Source organism: Carassius auratus, chromosome 3 (genome assembly GCF_003368295.1).
Source record: "Carassius auratus strain Wakin chromosome 3, ASM336829v1, whole genome shotgun sequence".
Taxonomy (NCBI): domain Eukaryota; kingdom Metazoa; phylum Chordata; class Actinopteri; order Cypriniformes; family Cyprinidae; genus Carassius; species Carassius auratus.
The window spans coordinates 24,352,718-24,374,318 of NC_039245.1; the positions used below are offsets into that span (position 1 = coordinate 24,352,718).

At 38.0% G+C, this 21,601-nt stretch overlaps 1 long non-coding RNA gene across 1 annotated transcript; it reads right to left on the reverse strand.

The window, feature by feature from the left end:
• Window positions 1-188: 188 nt before the first annotated feature.
• LOC113051917 (uncharacterized) lies at window positions 189-20,048 on the reverse strand. The gene is made up of 3 exons (XR_003276965.1): window positions 19,740-20,048; window positions 15,215-15,336; window positions 189-1,210 (listed from the first exon to the last, which is right to left on the reverse strand). It is a non-coding gene; the product is annotated as an uncharacterized LOC113051917 (long non-coding RNA).
• Window positions 20,049-21,601: the final 1,553 nt, after the last annotated feature.

Below are 21,601 nucleotides of genomic sequence, written 5' to 3' on the forward strand. Positions count from 1 at the left end.
AAAATTTCTTTAAATCTGATCTGACCAAAAATAATATACAGGGTATATCTCATCTACATCTTGTATGGCCTGAGGGGGTGTACATTTTCTGAAAATTATGAAAAGCTGAAATCTAATAGAAAAATTGTATGTATGTATGTGTGTATTCATTTATTAACAGTATTAATTTTTCACAATTATGTCTTCACTTCAGCAATTAAATAGGACAACAATGGTATAATACATTTTGCAAATCAGGCTAAAAAAAATAGACAAATGGCAGTATAAAAAAAATGTATTTGCTCTTGTAACTAAAAGGCAATAAGACAAGAACAAGCTTGTTTGCAAACTATTTACTTTCATAATGTAATGCATTTCCAAGTGAAAGGGATATTTATTAAGTAAAAAAAAAAAAATCTAGGTCAAGACTTGGTTTTATTATTTGGCTGTTGGTTAACATTGTCCAACAGCTTGGCATCCTAAATGATGTCAGCCAAATTGGAAAGACAGGTCAAGGTGGAGCAAGTTGTTACATTCTGATAAAAGATTAGAAAGGCAAACAGTTTTTCTTTTGAATAACATGCACCAATGAATCATTCACAATTAGACAGTTATTAAGAGTGAATGGATGGAGTTTTCCTGCCGTGTTGAATAGCACACTTGACATTAAAGAATGGCTGAACATCTCTTACAGCCTGCTTTGCACCTTGAAGAATCAAGTTTCTTTAGAAAGTGGAATTAACTTTTAATTCACTTGTCATCTAAACCACAATAGGTAACAGATGAGGAATTGAACTAATCTTATCTTTGCCCAAGAATCCTGTGACAGGTCAGAACAAGCTCCCTCTCAACCCGAAGGCTTTGTTAATCAACCTGCCAAGCGACTCGAGCTATTCACGGAAATTCACACAAACTGCAGCTTGTGTCCCGCCTCCTGGCAGCAGCTCGTGGTTATGCTGATTAAAAACAGGTTTGAAATGACACAGCTGATATCTGCATGTGGGAAAGCGGCATCACGCCCACGTAAGCTGAATCAACTGTGTAGCACTGACTGAACGTCACTGTTCCAACCACGATTCATTTTCAGTGCATGATGCTTCTCAATAAGCACTGGCAAAAAACTGCTACATTGGACCAGTGTGTCTCATCTCAGTATTTCTCTGGATTCATGCCTTCCAGCGAAGGAGAAACTGCGCGGAGATGTGGAGTTTATGGTTGCATTTTCACCAGCCTGTAATTTAATAAAAGCTGTGACAAGTTAACAATATAGTGAACTTCAGATAGCAAACAAATCATGTTCAAAAACAATTAAAACTTTACTGTCGTTTTTTTTAGAAAACCTACTTCATGTCAAGGCCGTTTTTTATCTTATAATTCTTTTATCAAGTTACATCCCTATTAGTCTACTACATCATATCTATACAACATGTAATTCGAATGCCGCTGGACTGTGTTCATATTATAATATGTGAGTCCTAACCACGGTTCGCTTGCGTCATCAAGCCAGCAGTTGTTCACCCTGTTGCTTGGTAAAGACAGCGCAGGAGAAGGCAGCAAATGCATAACGTTACTCTCTGCACTTTTATGTATTACGTTTTTGAACTGTTCGTTTTGTTGATAAAGCTTCGGTACATAACGGCACTTGCGTCCATACATGCCAACCCTCCCGTTTTTTCCGGGAGACTCCTGAATTTCAAAGCCCCTCCCGAAAATCTCCAAGTCAACCGCGGCAAATTAAGAACGGAAAAAGAAGCAGAAGAAGAAGGGGGAAAGGAACAAAAGAATAGACCAAGCGGACAAGAAAGTCAACCGGAAGTTGAAGTCGGCTGCGTGCCGCCATCTTTTAGCAGAACTTCACTTGCGTTAGCATTCCCATTGACTCCCATTCATTTTGGCGTCACTTTGACAGCGAATAACTTTACATCTGAGGTGTTTAAAGACTGTTTGTCCATTATTTATTTCTAAAGATACACGACAATGTATAAAGGGCTCCATTACCTTCTATGTTACATTATGGCCCTGTATAAACAGTTTTTGTAAAAATAGGCTAACGATTGCGTCATAACCACTCGGCTCTCTGTCGCATTACCGTACAGACAGGTGGAGAAGCTCGCAGGCAATTAACTTAATATGGCGAACTGGCGTTACATTTTAAAAGACTATACAAAATAATTAATCAGAATACTTACTCCTGCTCACTCACGACAAAGAACTCCCCGCTCAAGCTCGCCGTCTCTGCAAGATTAACGATGGCAGTTTGCACGCACAGCTACTAGAAGATTTACATCTGGCAGACAGGGGTCGCTGTGTCCATTTCTTTTACTGTCTATGGAAGAGACATGGCGAATAAAAAGAGAAAATATGCCTGCAAATTCCTAACTGAATGGATTGGGTTGGGTTGGGTTGGGTTGTTGTTATTGTACATAATATGTATGTATAAATGATGTACAAATAAATGAATTATATTCTTCTTTACGTTTGTTTGTGTGTGTGATTATATATGAGTACGGAAGACAGCGTTCACATCATCCAAACGAACCGAATTCTGACGTCAATCGACCCCGGATGCGCACCAAAAGTGCTAGTGTGAAAGCACCCTAAAAATGTGTATCAATAGCACGATTTTTGGTTTCTATTCAGGGTGAAATGTATAGCCTACACAGAAAATAATCCTAACCACTCTGTATCATATGCATGATTAAAAAAATTAAATTTTCTGCGTATAAATAGCTATGCCAAATGGAAATGGAAACTCGTGGTACTGATACACACATTCACGAGATCAGCATATACAGGGGCACCTGCAGGAATTCAGCTGTGTGTATTTAGACTTTTTTTTTATTAATGAAGGAATTAATGCATCTCAGATACGTTTATAATGATTTTAACCCTGGAAAAAAAAATTAAAAATGAACGCAGGTGGACACAAACCGTTTCGGTGTGAATGGCTGCTTATTCCCATGACTCAGCAACAGCAGAAGCTTTTGAAGCTACTTTCAAAATGTTCATACAGATATCATTTCCACATAGCCCAGGTTTTTGTGTATCATGTCATTAAATATTTCTAATAAGGCGACTAAATTGTTTTTTTTTACATGATCACAATAGGCTATATATATAATTTAATTTCCAAGGTTGTTCAAACAGCAAATAAATTAGGCTATAGAATCAAGCAAAGAATATTAAAGGGGGGGGGTGAAATGCTCGTTTTCACTTAGTCTCCTGTTAATCTTGAGTACCTAGAGTAGTACTGCATCCTTCATATCTCCAAAAAGTCTTTAGTTTTATTATATTCATAAGAGAAAGATAGTCTGTACCGATTTTTCCCGGAAAAACACGACCGGCTGGAGGCGTGACGTTTGGGCGGAGCTAAAGAATCACGAGCGCGAATAGGCTTTTGCGTTGAGACCATGTGGAAGCTGTGACATTACCGTGAGGGAAAACCCATCATCCAAAACAAACCATGGCTTACAGTCAGATTCAGACGTTTATTTATGATCCAGAATCAGATCCCGAGGCTGAAACTGAACGAGAGCAGCAGCAGCAACGACTCGCTCCGAGCGGGGCTCGAACCCGGGTCTCCGGCATGGGAGGGGATGCACTAACAAGGAGGCAGAGATATTTTAAGCAGTTTTACTCACCGCATGCGGTTCCAACACACGATCGTGACCCTTTTTCGTTGGGAAATAAACGATACGCAAATCCAGCGTCAAACTGGGTCTTGTTTGTAAAACAAGCATCTTCGAAATGCAGGGAACAAACAAAAACACTTGCACAACTCCGTTGATGCTCTGTAAAAATAAACTCCATCCACTGGTCCCTTAATGCTGTTTTTTTTTGGTAATCTGTGCAGGGTTGTCTTGCCCTGGCAACTAAAAACACACTTCTTTTGTGACTTTTCGCGACGCTCTCGCTCTGATCAGGCTGTGCTCAGCCTCTCAGTGCTCTGCTATACAGGAGCGCGCGCTCTTCCCGCAGACGTGCCCTTAGGACCCATATAAGGAAATTCTGCTCCATCTAACGTCACACAGAGCCATACTCGAAAAAAACTTTCCGAAACTTGTGACAAACCGGAAGGAGTATTTTGGGAACAGAAATACTCCTTCAAACGTACAACTTAATTTTTGAAACTTTGTCCATGTTTAGCATGGGAATCCAACTCTTTAACAGTGTAAAAAACTCAGTATGCATGAAATAGCATTTCACCCCCCCCTTTAACATTATAGAATTATCACTGTAGTCAAAAGTTTAAAGGGGTCATATAATGATGCTGCTAAAAAGAACATTATTTGGTGTAATGCAATGTGTTAATGTTGTTTAAGTTTAAAAAAACACATTATTTTCCATATAACGCACATTATTGTTCCTCCTCTATGCCCTGCCTTCTGAAATGCATCGATTTTTACCAAGCTCATTGGCATTTTTTGCTTCCAGTGGGGACATAATTACTGATTATAATGACTTAAACTGTCTTTTTATGCGTTGCGTTGCATATTGTGCTGCGTAAACTTAAAACCATGTCTGCATTTGTGATCTGAGAAACAACAAACAACAAGCACTATTCTACACTACTGAAAACTCTCATTTGAACAATCAGTGGGAAATGATTTAAATCTAAATAATGTACTTACAGGCTGTGAGTCAGAAGCGCCAGACTGTTTGAACTGCCCAACTTAAAAGAAACAGCCATTATGCCACAGATACATTGTAGGCTACTGGTTCAGGAAACCGTCCTCATCCTCCACAAAATGCGCTGCACATATCTGAATATTTGGGTTGAACTGTTCTGGAACAGTGTTGTAGATACAACTTAACCACTGATTTCTAGTTGTGTCCTCTTTTGGAAGAGCAAACAAAGTAGTTTCACTTTCACAACGAAACACACAGCGTCTCCACAACATGGCAGCGGCGTCAACAGAGAGAATAAACATTACGCCTTCTTTCTTTGCGTGAACATTTGGGCGGCATTATGCAAATATTCCCACACAGTGACGTAGAGATGTGGGGGCGTGTTAGAACGAGACGTTTTAGGAGGGTGTGGGCAAGTCTTAACTTTGCAACATATTCCTGCGTCAAATGTTTTGCGCAGTGAGGGTTTCAGACTGTAGTGTGAAGAGCAATAATAACGCCACACTAAGTCTCAGACTCAGAGGTCATGTCCACGAACCGCTTGCTAAACGTCTGATGCATATGGGACACAAAAGTGGAAACACTTCAGGAGTGTTGAAGTTGTCATCGGATTGGTTAAACTGAAAAACAAATAAACGTGCTGTCTTTTAATTTCTCGTTATTCCATTCATTCAAAATAGGAAATTAAATTATCAAAACGTACATGGACCGTTGAAGCACTCTCAAAAATCAATGAAGCTCTCTACACTGTGAAATATAGCTCTTAGATAATATGCACATCTGCACTTTGTTGTCTCTGATGAGAAAATTCATCAGAGAGCAGAATTCAGTCAGCGAGTGTGCGCACTAAAAAAAGGTTCAGCGTTTCAGCGATGACTCATCTGAATGACTCCAATTGGCCACTGCATTCAGAAACTCAACAGAATTGTGTGTTTTTGGTTATAATGTGCAGCACTGTAAAAAAGCATTAAAAGAATGCGATATGAGCACATCTAAATTTAATGACTTAACACTTTTCATTTAATTTTCACTTAATTTGCGACAGCCATAGATTGTTTAATGGTGCAAGGGCATTTTTGTCCAATTCATTGGCATTTTCCTAGGCTTGCCCAGCCTACACACGCTCCATCGATGTGATTCAGAATGAAAACAAATGCCAATCCACCATTTTGTAATTGCTCTTGGCCAATTCACAGAAAAGAGAGAACTGATTCAAAAGAATTATTAAATCATGAAAAGTGTATTTACAGGGAAAATGGGAAAATGTTTCTCAGGACAGTCAGAGCGCTCATTATAGGCCTACACACGGTGCATACAGCTGTAAACCTGCAAGAGCCACAGGATTACATAGGCTTCTGTATATAATATACTATATATACTCTCTCTATACATATATATATACTCTATATACTTTTCTTTTTATACAATAATCATGCAACTTTAATTTCAAAGATATAATTCAGTTAAAGATATTTATTCTAATTGACCGAATAAAACATCACACACAAGATTAGCAGTTTTTAAAGGTTGAATTAGGTAAAATGAGTTCCTTGAGGACATGCACTTTACAGTAAACATTTACCTGGAAGAGGAATATGGGAAGATATGAAAGAGTTGGCAGTCTCTCTAGAAGTAAATTATGACGAGTGGGCATATGCCAAAATGCCTCACTCCCAAGTATTCCCGCTTATGTCGAAATGACTGTTGCGCAGTAGCTTCAGATAGCGATCTGTGTGGCTTGATTTGGCAGGGAGGTAGAAAAAGAAAGTTTGTTTTGAAGTGTTTAGTTGGGCTTAAATTGTCCACAGCAGCTTTTCTCTGTTCCACATGGCAGATTTATGAAGTGGTATACCACACAGTGTCTTCATTGTGTTTTGAACATGATCTGAAGCATTCTGGGTAGCTGCAGATTAGATGGGAATTTCATCATGTTCACCCCACAAGAACAAATGAAACCCACAACTTTCACACGATTGTTGAAAAACATGCAAATGCGACCACAACTCCTCTTAAGGATATGGTTTTAATCATTGGCACAGGCCCCTAACCTTAGGGAGTAAATAAAGTTTAGCATTATTAAAGTTACTCATCCTGCATTATTTGTCCAAGTCCAAGTCATAGCTACACTAAACCATCTTCAAAATATCACAAAGGGAATATTAGTATTTAAGGTACACTAGGTTTTGAACTAAATGTATTATTATTGCACACTTTTATGGCACCATATGAATCACTTGATTTCCAATGAAATACTGGAAATGTGAATAATCTCTGAATAAGGAGAATAACTGTGAATTTAAGGCAATAGGGATTTAGTCTAAGGAAACTCTGATACGGATGATGCAATTTTCAACAATTTGTAACTTGTGTTGCTAAGCATCTCGTCTTGCACCATAAGTGCAATGCACATGCAAATCACTCCGCTTACTGAGCAGTGTAATAGTTTTCTTTCTAAGAGATCACAGTTACAATATTTATGTGATAAGCAGATGATAAAATGAAGAAAGGTTTCCATAAACTTCTATTGAAGGAGGGATCTGAGCCATTACTTTAAGAACAGTTCACTTCATTTTTCAGCTGAAATGAACACATTGTAGCTGTTAACACTAAAAATATTTATTCTTCGACACAAATTATGATTACAGGGACAGATTAAAACTTTTTTCTGCATGCCCCCTTGCACAATACTACTCTATGGCATTTCTGAAGTAAATTCACTCGGTAGCTCACCCGGTTTTGCACTTGCGATGCAGAATGCAGAAATTGCATGGTTGCTTCAGGACTCTCACATTTACTTTTGTTAACACTTTCGGTCAGGTTTTCGGTAGGGTTTAGTGTACTGTAGGTTGTAACGATAGTGCATTAACCTTTCAGTCGCACTCACCCAGACATTTCACTTCCAAACTGCCGCGATAGGTACAACAACCATTGTAATAAAACATCACCAGATTCAAGTTCATCTGTTTTGGATAAAACCGAAGTCCTTTCATCTCCACTTACTGGACATTTCACTTTGAAAGGGTTGCAAAACACAAAATTTAAAACTAAGATGTCAGTTTAACTTGTAGATGGCAGCTAGTAGCTCTTTACTACTGTTGTTGCTGCTGGTGCTTTATCATTCGGTCTTGGAAAACACTCATTGGGATTGAGATGAGAAATGATTTGAGGATTGTTTTACTTGGCCAAGCCTGATTCATGTAGATGGGCGCATGTCTAAAACCCTGAAAACATGGAGGAATTACATCAAAGTCTTGAGAAAAATGACCAATGAGTTTGGAAGCTTTTCTTGGCAGCACTGCTCTCTTTTTGTCTCATTCCCTTTCTCTATTGCACTATTACTCTTTCTTTCTTCCCTCTCCATCCGCCCACACATCCTTCCATGGGCTTCCCAGGCCTTGGCAAAAAGCAACCGCAGCAAAACTAGCAGCCTGGGCCTGTTTGCCTGCCAGAATGAAAAACTGCCTCGGATACACAAACACTCACTCCTATTGTGTTGAAAGTCTGAGTTTCAGGGCCATTTCTTTCAAGAGCTGCAGAAATATTTTAAATATGGGTGAGCCTTTGCTCCAGGGTTGGCTGGTGGTAAAGTGTGCTGTAGAGCACAGTGATGGTGGTCTAGTTATTATAGTAGATACGTATTATTTGAGCGCTGTGGATTTGAGTTATCTATGTTTGGATCCGTCGGTTTCAGAAATCTGAGAAGATTCCTGAACCTGCATGACAAGAAATATAAGTAACAGTTCACACAAAAATGAAAGTTTTGTCATTTACTCACTTCCTTCATGACTTTCTCTCATGCATGAAGCACAAATAAAGCAGTTTGGCTAGACTCTGTCCTTGTCATTAATGGGGACAGAAATACACAAAAGCATATTAATAATTTAATTAAATATCTAATTTGCACTGTTTTAACAAGCTCACATTCGAATCACTATATAGTATATAAAAAATGATAATCTGAACATGCTCCTCCTGAACCTTGTTAATAAAACATAAATTATGCAATGTCAAATTTTATCCTGCAGGGATTTTTTTTTTTCATAATGAAATTGGTAGTGAAAAAGTTAATTTATTTGGTCAAAAATACAGTAAAAATAACAGAGTGAAATGTAACACACCACTAAAATAATAGTTTTCTATTGTAATATATTGTAAAATATAATTTATTTTATTGAATTTTCAGCATCATTACTCCAGTCTTCAGTGTCACACAATCCTTCAGTAATCATGCTGATTTGCTGCTCAAGAAACATTTTTTATTATTATCATAGCTGAAAACATTGCTGCTTAAAGGGGTCATATGATGCAGTTTAAAAAAAAAATCATTCTCTTTGGGGTGTTACAAGCTCTTGGTGCATAAAGAAGACCTGTAAAGTTGCAAAGACTAAAGTCTCAAGTCAAACTCAAAGAGATGTTCTTTATCAAAGTGCCACGGCCCCCTAAAACGGCTACCCTACACACCCCCACCCACGTCGACGATACTATGTGGAAATATTTGCGTAATGTCACCCAAATGTTCACGCAAAGAAAGAAAGTGTGGTTTCAGTAACCGCAGTGAAGTGCTGAAGCAGTCATGTCAGGGAGAAGCTGTGTGTATCTAGACGAAAGCAGAAGCATTATATATCTTTAAGATTACTTACAACACAACAGCAACGCATTTTATGGACATTCGTGTCATGAATCTAGGAGAGGAGGTCATTCTGGCGCTTCTGAATCAGCTCCTTCAGTACGTTATTAGTTTAAGTATTTGCTACTGAATGTTCAAATATGGAGTTTTGCGCATCACACACACGTGTGTGTGTGTGTGTGTGTGTGTGTGTGAGAGAGAGAGAGTGATTTCAGTTTTTTTAATATTAATTATTACAATATAGAATAGAATATTAGAATATTAATTTATTACAATACAATGTACATATAAGAAACTACCTTAATGCACAGAGAGAGAAAGAGAGAGAGAGAGAGAGAGAGAGAGAAAGAGAGAGAGAGAGAGAGAGAGAGAGAGAGAGAGAGAGAGAGAGAGAGAGAGAGAGACGGTCACACAGTGTTGTCAGCTGTCTCAACTGTCCGTGGCTTGTGTACTACAAACACACACGAGCTTCATCACTGTGTCTGTCACGCGACTCTGTTCCTCTTTCTGGCTTAAACTGATGGTAAAACTAAGGACATTAATAACTTTCTTTACGTGTATTCTGAAAGATGAAACTCTCGATTATGGAAAGGGACGTTACATTTCCGATGAGTGCTTGCAGAGTTCGGCCAATCACAATGCACTGGGTCAGCTGGCCAATCAGAGCAGACTGCGCTTGTCCGAAGGAGGGACTTTGTATAAAATAAAAGACAGTTTGAGAGAGACAGGGCATAGGAGGACCTACAATAATGCATAATATATGAAAGATAATGTGTTTTTTAACATTAAAGCATGTCAGCACATTCTGTTACACCAAATACACCAAATAATGATCTTTAAATATGATGTGATATGTTTCTCTCTCTCTTTCTCAGGATAAAAAAAAAAAAAGAAGTTCAAAATCCATTTCTCTGAATTAGAGATCTTTTGTAACATTATAAATGTCTTTACTGTCCCTTTGAACATAAAAGGTGTAAGAATGAGATTTTAAACACAGCTCTTTTTTCCCCACAGTTATTCTTTAAGTGTCCTTCTTAGTGGTCAGCATTCCTGAGCGGGGCCCCAGGCGCTGCACTACATTCCTCCTGACCACACGTGGTTAAATCCTGCTGCTTCCCCTCAGCTCTGCTCATAGCAAACCCAGAAGCCAACAGCTGACCACAACAGTGTCAAAGGGCCAATCCAAAGCATTAAAAATGACACTGCAGAGGTGGGCGAAAACTTTCTCATTCCCACTACAGAGAAAGTAAGAGGTAAGATCAGTTCTTCACATGAGTGCAAATTTCTTTATAGTTACACATAGTAGACATCCTATCTAGGGTTTGTGGTCTTTTAAACATTTCTAAATTTTGAGCTGAGCATTAGGCCACAAACAGTTGTGATTTAGCACTTATCGATCACCCAGGATGCCCTTACAAACTCATAGTAATAAGCTGAGAACACACTCCAAAGCAACCAGCCACAATTATGATAAGATAGAACAGAACTAACCTTGTAGGGTATTAATCAACAATATTAATCTCCAATCTGTGTCCACTATCAGCATCAGTTTCAGTTTTACTGGCAAGGGAATTTTACTCTTACTTACAGCGTTTTCAGTCACTGCACATCTCAGATCTTTTCATACATATTGACTCGTCATATTTTTGTTAATCATTTTCTTCTCTATTACTGTTTGTACTGTATTTTTGATCGAATAATTGCAGCTTTGGTGAGTATAAGAGACTTTGCCGACCCCAAACTTTTAAACAGTAGTCTTAATACAGACAGAAATAGAATAAACAAAGAAACAGAGTAGAAATATTGTGTAATGTAAAAGTGTAAACCACAATGCTTTAACCAGTGGTCTGATTGTGGCAGCAACTTTATTATTAAAGACTGTTAGAAAAGTCTTGTGAGAGTCATTCTTGTGTGATTTTAATACCACAACTTCCTACTGTGTTTAATTATAATGTCCATTGGTTGTGTGTGCTGGTTGTTCACCACTGCTAATTAACCAGCACTAACGACAGTATAACAATGGCCAGATTACAGTCGCTGCACTGAATGCGGGATGCAGTGCTCCAATTCCCCTTGTTGGCCTTTTTCTGAGAGTTTGATTCTAAAGGGTCATATTCATATGGTGTAATATAAAAATATAAACTGCTGTTAAAGTTAAACAAGGTCTGTGATGTCAAACTGGCAGGCGTAGTACGTGACGGGGAAACAATGAGTGTGCTGCTCATTTCCAGAAAAGCAGCTGTGTCAGATCTTGACTCTCCACACGCACTTGAGTATCCACCATGCTCCTCCAACACAGGCCAAAACACCCCTTAACCCCACAACCTCTGACCTTATGACCTCCACACCACTCGCCTACAATCACAGCTGCTCCCCACAGACTGGAGGAGACTGTATGTTTGTGGAGAAGGCAGAACAGTACCTTTCTTTTTTTACCTACAGCCCATCACAAGCTGAATTACTCAGGGCACAGAGTGCACAAAACGAAAGAGAAAACAAAGTAAAATAACATCTTAACATCCTGAGGCATCATACAAATGATGTTTCCAGACAGATTTAAAGTTACATTATAGTAAATACCGTAAATATATACTGTATATATACTGTATATATATATATATATATAAAATCATCCGAGTCAATGTAGGTCATGTTTTATTTTGCCTTGAGGGTGGAGCCTGGACTGATATACATAACAACAAAACAATTACCAAAAAAAAAAAAAAAAGCGTCTATCTTTTGTTCATCTGCAAGTGTGGGAAAATAACAAAGGGGCTATGGTTGGTTTGTTTCCAACTTTCCTTCAGAGAAAATGTGAAGATAAGTGTATTTGATTGCAAGACTTGATAAGATACGGTGGAAGACGAAGGGTTTGGGTGAGAGTGTTTCGATATAAAAATCCCAACTATGGCTATCACTTTATGTTGTGACATGCCTGAGGTTATTTATGATAGCGGAGAACTGTCCAGACACGATTTCAGAGCATAATGCAACATAATAATGTGGCCTACATTATTATGTCAACAGATAATATTCCTGGATCACTGATTTCCCTCAGTATCTGATACTAACTGTAGGATTCTTCACTATAGTTGTCTAACATTAGATATTATTTACACACACACACACACACACGTTTGTTATTGTGAAAAGTGGGGACATCCCATAGGCGTAATGGTTTTTATACTGTACAAACTGTATATTCTATGTCCCTTCACCAACCCTACACCTAACCCTAACCCTCACAGGAAACTTTGTGCATTTTTACTTTCTGTATGATTTATAAGCGTTTTGAAAAAATGGGGAAATGGGTTATGTCCTCATAAGTCACCCTCTCCTTGTAATACCTGTGTCATACCCATGTCTTTATACAGAGTTGTGTCCTGATATGTCACAAAAACAAGAGCACACACACACACACACACACACACACACATATACACAGTATAACTGCTTTCTCTAAATTATGTAACCGGTAAAGACCGTTTTTTTTTTTATACCAATTACAAAAAGCCAACTGAATTCACAGACCTGTAATACCTGATCAAAGATACGAAAGCTGCATTCCACTTCAGATCAAAAGAAGTAAACCCAAGTCAAGATCAACCCATGTGGCCCACGGTATCCTGTGGAAGTACGATTACACAGCTCATGTCCAAAACAAGAATTTTATCAGTCTGCAAACTCATCTTGTCTACGGCACAATAGATTCTAGATTTCTGCTTTGTCAATTGAGGATAAGGCACAATTTAGATAGGAGCATCTCAGGATCTGTGGAAACAGGCAAAGGCCTTTGAAAGGGTTTTCTGAAGTAGTTCAGGAGTATCTGATATTTAAAGCGTTGTTTCTGAGTAACAAAAGGATGAGAAAATTCTCTGAAATTCTCAATGCTTTGAAGGGAGTCAAAGGTTTTTAAAAAATTGAAAGTGAATGGGGATGGATGCTGTCAAGGTAAAGAAAAAAAAACGTAAAAATTAGGAATGCACAATATAATCAGAATGATATCGGAATCAACCGATAATGGATCGAAAGGGTCCCAGGTCCTAATGCCCCTCTGGTAAGGCGTGTTATTTACGTAAGGGGCACCTACTAATACACAAACAATATTAAGATGGTGTTTCTGAATAAATGAAACAGTAATTGATGTCATAAAATCAAAAGTATGCTTTGATTTAAAAGGTCAGAAGCTATAGTTTACATACATTAAATAATTTTATATATACAGATTTATTCTTTAATGTGTAATGTTTTTTTTTCTTCAAACGTATTATGAAAATGTAAAAATAAGGGTCTCTAAAAGATTTTCTGCATTTTTACTAGTATTTAGCTTTAGATCTCTACGAATTTTCAGACAAATGCAGTGATTGATTTATAGTTGATTTATATTTATTTTCAATGCCCTTTCATTATAAAAGAACTTCATTGTTGTTTATTTAATTCAAAGTTTTTGTTAAAAACTTACCTAACTGAAAAATAAGTTACAATCTCTGCACAGGAGAGACTTAAAAATATTGGCATATCAGATATCTGCAAAAATCTGATAATTTGCATCCGTAATTAAAATGATATCATGTGCTATATACAGCAAATCTTCAGAGTCTCAAGTCTTGTTTATTTATATAACATATAACAAAACCGTATCCGATATTTCACAGGGGCCCAATGAAGCCTTTTCAAAACAGGTGTAATATGCTCCCTTTTCTTAATACCAGTCAGGAGCCTCGCTGCAGCGTTTTGAACCAGCTGCAATCTTGAGATAAGAGATTGACTAATTCCTACAAATCTTCAGAAGCCATATAATAGTTAATGAACAGACAAAAATGTAATGTCCCTTATGAAGCATATATTCAGATATGGCCAGATCAGAAAAATGAATTAAGTGAAATAATTAAAAATGTTGCTAGCTTGTGCATTTTAAAACATTTTTAAATTTAATTTACCTCCTTAACATGCAGAGACAACTGTAATTGTACCAGTCATCAGCTGACTGTGAAAAAAAAAAAAAAAAAAACTGCAGAGTGAAATATCAAAGCAACCAGTTTCAGACAACTGGAGTATTTGGGAAAACTTGTTTGAAAACAGTCATTATTTGTGCACTTCCATTGATTGGTGCTATTGATGCACCATTAAACTTTAAAATTCATTCTGATTTCACAAAAAATCGGTCATGCGAATTTAGAAGACATGTGGACGGTTGCATGAACCTTTTTAGACTAGTCTTAAAAGTTAGACACCTAATTTTTCTGCAAGACTATGGTCATAACTTTTTAAAAGTCAGCTACATAAAAACATTGACTGATCTAATTTGAATCTAAAAAGTAAGAGTGATAAGCACTTGGTTAATTGATAGTTAGTCAGACTAGTTCTTAAGACATACATATATATATATATATATTTTTTTTTTTTTTTTTTTTTTTTTTCAAGAGAGCTTCCTGTCCCCTATCCAGGCCTCCATATGTTTCAGAGTCATCTCAAATATAAAGGACGCCGCAGGGATTGGTTTCCTCGGGACCATTAGAGATGTAATGACAGGCCTCACTCTCCAGCCCCCAAAACCAACAGAACAGACGCAAGGCCAAGAAAAAGGAGGAGAGCACAAGGGGCCGAGAAAAGGGAAGAGAACAAAAGAGGGGTGAGAAGGATGGAAAGGGTGGAGAGGTTTGGGAAATTGCCCTGTTAAAGACAGAGATGAATCTCTGGTGGATCCCCGGGTCTACTAAATTACTGGCTGTGCGGAGGTTAATGCCAGACCAATGCTGAGAGGAAATGAACCTGTGAGGTTCTCACTGCAATTTCAACATTTAGCCTTTAGTATATGTAGTGAAAGCATTGAGACCTCTCTAACACATCTGCTTAAAAGTGCATTCTATATTTATAAATAACTCCACGCGTAGAAGCATTTACAAGCACTTCAAATGAAGAAACATTCTTTTATTTGAGATTTGTACATTATGTGAAGAAAATCTGAGTGCCGCTTACCTGTGTGAAAGCCCCCATCATAAAAAATAAAAAAAATCCAAGCAAAACTGCCTACTTCTGGTAGAAATGCATGGGGCAGCATCTAATGAGTCTTGAGGAAATAGCCTTGCATGCGCAGGAGCCTAAACAAGAGGTCGAAACAAAATCAGCAACAGCTAAAAAAAGAAATACAACAAATCTGATGAATAACAGGATGTTCTTGATAACAGCCTCGATAACATCAGTGAATGGAGATCATCACTGTTAGTGCTATCGGGTCAGACACTGATAGCCTCTGACACCCCCCACCCCCCCAATGCATTTCCCAAATGCTGATTAGTATATTTGTAATACTGTCATGAATGTTTTTGTGACATTGTTTTGTTAAATGGCATAAAAATTTCTTATGCTTTTGTTTTTTTGCTATAGTTAACACGGTCATAGTTCCTGAGAATTGTGACTTTAGCATCTTAAAAGGTTCGCCACAGAAAGGGTGCTGAAAGTCACAGCTTCTCCACTCTCAAAACCACAGTTTCAACAGTTCTTCATGTTTGCTTGAAACAATGTCACAAACACAAATGTGTGAACTGCGCTCGGTAACAGGTTGCGTTTAGTGGAACGTGATCGCACTTAGCATCTAACTAAGGGTCTGTGACACCTTATAAACATTGCGTTGTGCTTTTGCAGAAGTTGTTAACCAGCACGCAATCTTTTTCCATCATGATTTCTCCGAAAATCGCTATAGAGTAAGAAATGCTTTAGCCACAGAATATCCTCTTAATAATTGTAACAGTTTAGATTTTCAAAGATTTCATATATAGCTGTGCTAGTTCCATGTCTCAAATCAATCTTCCCACGATATAAAATCCAAATCATGTCCATTTTACTGGTCAATATTACACACAAAATGCAAACAAAATGTAGTTGAGCTGGATGTTTAGATCACACCATATGTGTTGGATCATGGACAATATTGCTTTTCAGTTCTTCAGTGTGAACCGGAGGTGAGAAGCACTTACATGCTCACAGAAGTTAACTTTCACATACGTGACATATTTCACATCTTCTCTGCTAAGTTCATCTGTTACACCTGTGCATTGTGTTTCAAACAGGAGCTCATCGATTACTGCCCAACAATGATTTGAATACAAATGATTCAACAGCCACTGGCAACTTGTAGATAAGAGAACAAAAATCTTTGTTTTTTGATGTATATAATGAGGCACCATCTGAAAAATGAGTTTTCCATGGGTGAGTGGATATTTGGATGGAGACTCTTTCAGTTGGCAAACGTTCATATTGTATAGAGTTGGTGTGTCGGCGCAACCGAGCTTACATCTGAGAAAAAAAGTGGTTAGTGTGTAGGGTGAGAGTTCAGGTTCAGGCAAAGTGTGTCTTTTTTCAGCAACAAACAGACTTGGTCAACAGATGCCAGTCCACGCAAATGGAAAACCGCAAACTCAGTGACCCTATTTCTTTCTTTTTCCTCAGGAAATCCTACAGGGTCACTTTTGTCTGCTTATTTATAATGCCTGGCTGCCATTTAAATCCCCAAAGACAAAGCAGACATGCTGGGAAAGGACTAATGGGTAATATAGAAAAGGGAAATTTAGGGAGAGGATGCACTAGATCAGTGACTCCCGAATGGTTTTGCTTCAGTACTGTCCATGTTACAATGTGGCAACCCAATGTGTGGCTGTATAGCTAAATGCATTTTATTGTTTTGCATTCGGCATTGTTTTTATGCTTCTTCCTCCAATCCCATGAGAGCGGATCCGCCAGTTGAGGACCACTGATATGGAGATATAGAGTGAGCTTGAGTGATGTGGCTCATAGGAAAAATAGGTCATCTATTTAGAGACTTTTTTGGAGTCTGGAGGAAGATGAGAGGGTAAGACCAAAGTCTTGGGCTCATATTTTGTATAAGGAGCCCCGTCATCACCATTCACATGTGCACATAAGCAGAGGCCAGCTGGTCAATTAACTTAACACAGTCCAGATCAGCTTGAAAACCACTAGAAGATACACTAAAAAATGTTGAAAGATAAACATGGCATGTGGCCAGACGTTTTGATGGGAACTGCACTATATGTTACATTTCTATAGGCTTACCATAAAATATTGGCAATTAAACATTTTGGTAATTATCTGTTAAGAAATGAACATTCATAGGCTATTTAATGTTTCGTTTTTTGCTTTCATAACAGATCAAACCAGAAAACAATTAATGAAATGGCAAAAAATATGTATGCTAAAATGCTAAATTATCAATACTGTTATTAAAGAATATGACAACTTGCCCCAACCTGACATTTACAAGCAAAAAAAAAAAAGAAATAAAACCCATTCTTTTGACTCAAAACCCTGAGTTTCTGACATTTAGTCCTACTTTCACATGTGACAACTTGCCCCTGTCGATTCAACAGTGTGTTCAACTGGTTCTGTTGCTTTCCTTTGTCACAGCATCAGTGATAAACGGAGTCTATTGTGGTATGGTATTTACTGAAAGGAAATGTAATTCTCAGACTAATGGAATCTGTTTATATTCCATCTTAAAGCATGTTTGACAAAGACATTATGTGAATGACATCAGCATTCCAGTTCTGTCTGCCAGCTGAGTATATTTCCTAATTCGCCTCTTCACAAATGTAAACACTTTCGACAGCAGTCACAGGAAAGCACATCTGCTCCCAATGAACTGTGAAACGATATCTTCATATATTCCTTTTGTCTTTATTTGTGACGATGAAACTGTTGGTTATGATTCAAGCATGTTAATTTAGCGTGTGATTAAATTTGGTCATTATTTTTGGTCTTATGTATTTAGTCTCTATGTTATAAGCTGCTAGCATGCATTAGCTCGCTGTGGCTGTGGACCATGATCTACATTTATCCTCCTATGATGTATGTAATTTTTAAGTTTAGTTAAAAAACCACTGTCTGTCACCACTAGAAATAGTTACAAACAGCTAAATTAAGCATTTGAATGGGTTTAACTTTAAAAGTGTGCATTGTCAGTTACGCACTGCTGTGTGTGCACTCTCACTAGGGAGGGGAAATATTCCCGTTTTAAAGCCAAATAAGTCCTGTAAAAGAGTTCAGAAAGAGTACACCGCTCGAGTGTTTTACAGAAATTCCCCACATTATCCTTGCCTCAGAGATTTGCCAAAAAATAAACCAACCAAGTCATTTTTTTCTTTGTTAATGAACAGTTCACTCGGACTACATGAGCTTTAATGATTTCCAGAGGTACTCTTTGAGTCAGCCAATAACAACAAAGCCATCAAAGGAAGAGTAATTCACTTCCTGTTGCTGCAGTGCCGTTGTGACCGGATAGAGCGCTGGTCCATAGTCCATGGGTGATCACACGGTTTTTAACAGAGTTCATGTGTTCATATAAAGGGTGAACACTCGTCATGCATAACAGTGAGACATAAGCTATGAATAGATCCACTCCCTCACCTAATATTAATTAAAGGTGGAGCTGGGTAATGGAGCGATTCTGGAAAAAATATGAGGTAAGCAGCTGTTTAAGGCAGGAATACATGAACACGGACCTCCCAAACTTTCGTTTGGAACGCCAACTGTTATTCGAGAAAAGTCTGTACTTACTTATGCATTATTGTGGGCTTGACTGCTTAGTTTTGAAAATATTTTTAAGGCTCAACTCTTACACAATATCACATATTTTCTAAGATCCATCAGATGCGGAATCCACTGGAAAACAATGTTTCAATCGGTGTTAATGTTGTTTAGGAATATCAAGCCACATATCCCTCAAGTCTGCAACCTTTCTTTCATGAAACCCAATAAATGTAACTTGTTTGAACCCTACAAATGGCCCTGAAAGGCGTTAAAGGGGTTTAGGGCAAATATGAAAAGTCTTGTGTAAGACTCGCTCATCTGGTTTCGTAAAACACCTCTTCTTTAACCATCTAGACACTTCAAAACTTACCAACAGAGAGACTTTTGTCGGTTCTTTATCAGCCATTTAGCATAGCCTGTGGACATTGTCTCCTCCATCTATGACCCCTAATGTAGTGTGGATTTATATTAACTTTCTATGTCACTTTGGAACTTTGTTTTGATTGATTTCTTGTTTCTCTGAGCAAATAAACTCTAGATCAAAATGTGTATATGCCATTCCTCTACAGAATGTTTACACTTGCTCTCTCTACTATGCCAGATGCCCTTAGTTGTCCCCCCGAACTAAGCACAAATATTGTCAGAAATATTTTTGGTCATAAACAGCCTTAAGTGCCAAATCATTGGCGTCTGGATCTGATTATGGGGAAATTACCAAAAAAGAAAGAAAGAAAATGAGAAGGGCCATGTGTAAACATGGGGATGGATGCCTTCAGCATCTTAGACAAACATTGTAGGCCTACACTGCATTTTTCCCATAGTTCGTGACTTTTCTCATTCCAAAAGCGACATACGGGCCATTAAGATGAATTCAAAGACTATAGACTATGACTAAACTGCAAATGAGACACTCAAAAAAATATAAATGTCGGTAACTCTTTAGAATACTAGCTTTACCAACCTGCATCCACGCGCGTTTTCATCAGATGTCATCTCGTTAGAACACGTGTCAGAGTTTCCTGCGCGCAACAACGAACACAGAGCGAGCCGCGATGTCCGACTGGCGAACAAATGACTCTTTGAAACCGGTTCTTTTTAATGAGTCAGTCAAAGATTTACAAGGCAGCCTCGATCTCGCTCGTGACTCGTGAGTGAGGCGGTTTGAATCAGACTTCAGAGCGTTCAGAGCGGACTCTTGAACTGACTCCTGACCAAACCGTGAGTCATTTTTCTTAGAAACCACTAACTGTTACTTAGCCTGCTACTTCAGATTCGTGACTGATTCTTCCCACGAGAGTAATTGAATAATACACATTCAAAACAGTTTTTAAGTATTTTATAATTTGATATCCTAATGTGACGATTAATCGATTAATCTATGAGACTATAATAAGTTAAATATGTTATTCATATGACACAAATACAGTCCGGGTGAGTAGATTGACAGCAAGCATCAAATGAACAAATAGCCTAGTCAATTCAACTATAAAAACACAATTCATAAACCTCAAGTGTTTTTAAGAGGGGTTTATAAAATTCTTTAAAAAGGCATTCTCATGAGTCACAGCCATCCGCTCATGTAATCCTCTGCTTTGAATGTGGGAAAGTGAAATTTCCCCAATAATCCCTCCGTCTCTTGTTCAAAGGACTGAATCCCAGATTAATGACTAATACAAAAAAACAGCCTTTTGTATATCAGCCCCCAGATATGTGGAGCTGCGGAGTTGCTGGACGGCACAATGTCACAGGCCACTGCGTTAGCGTGGTATTAGTCAACAAGTGTGTGAATCTAAAGTGACAAATGATGAATAAATAATAGAGAATGTGAAACTATTTTGTCAATGGAGAAGGCCGACATTGTGTGTGTATGAGAAAGGAATGACACATTATCTCTGGTGACTTCCAGGGCTTATCAGAGAATGTGTTTGATAGAGAACAAAGCAGGACAGATGTGGAAGACAATGAACGGGGGAAGGTGTTAAAGGGTATAGTTCAACCCCCCCCCCCAAAAAAAAAACTTGTCAGCATTTACTCTCACTCTATTCCATACAATTAATGGTCATTTTGGCTACCAAGTTTTAAACTGACACAAAAACACCATATAAGTAATCCATCTGACTTTCCTCACTACTTTTCAAGTATTAACAGCACACCGTTCTGACATTTCTCATGACCAAATGTTCTCAAATCATGTTTGTCAAATGGTGAGTGAAAAACGGGAGACATGGTTTTAGAGAAATAAACCCCAAATGAGTTTTTCACTGACCATTTGTATCTTAAATCAAACGTAATTTTAGACGACATGAGAATGGTGGGAAATGTCAGAATGGTGTGTGCCGTTAAATGGCATGTGTGTCCCATTTTTGACTTCCATGTGACTTCTGTAGTCTATTTCAGAGTTCATTGTGAAGTTGAGGAAGCTAATCACAACAGGATTTTCATTTTTGGCTGAACTGTTCCTTTCGATGTTGGGTCTGAGACTGTATCTGAAAGAAATAATGTCCTCAAAACGTCAGAATGAAAGTCAGTATTGTGAATTGAGCAAGAATGCACAATAAATTATAACCAACAATGGGAGGTTTATGCTGTTCCTCTTCAAATCTTGAGTGGGAAGAATTAGTCAAGAAGTTCAAGCAGGAAATGAGGAGACTAGAAGAACTATATAAAGTCTATAATATTCATGGAAGCTTATAGTATAATCAAAATGGTCCCAAAATGAGGATTTCTTCCGGTGTTTATTTGTACCAGAAATCCCTGCTGCTGACCACAATAACATCCACTGCCACGAAGCGCTCTCTTCCGACTCTCGCTCTGATTTTCTCA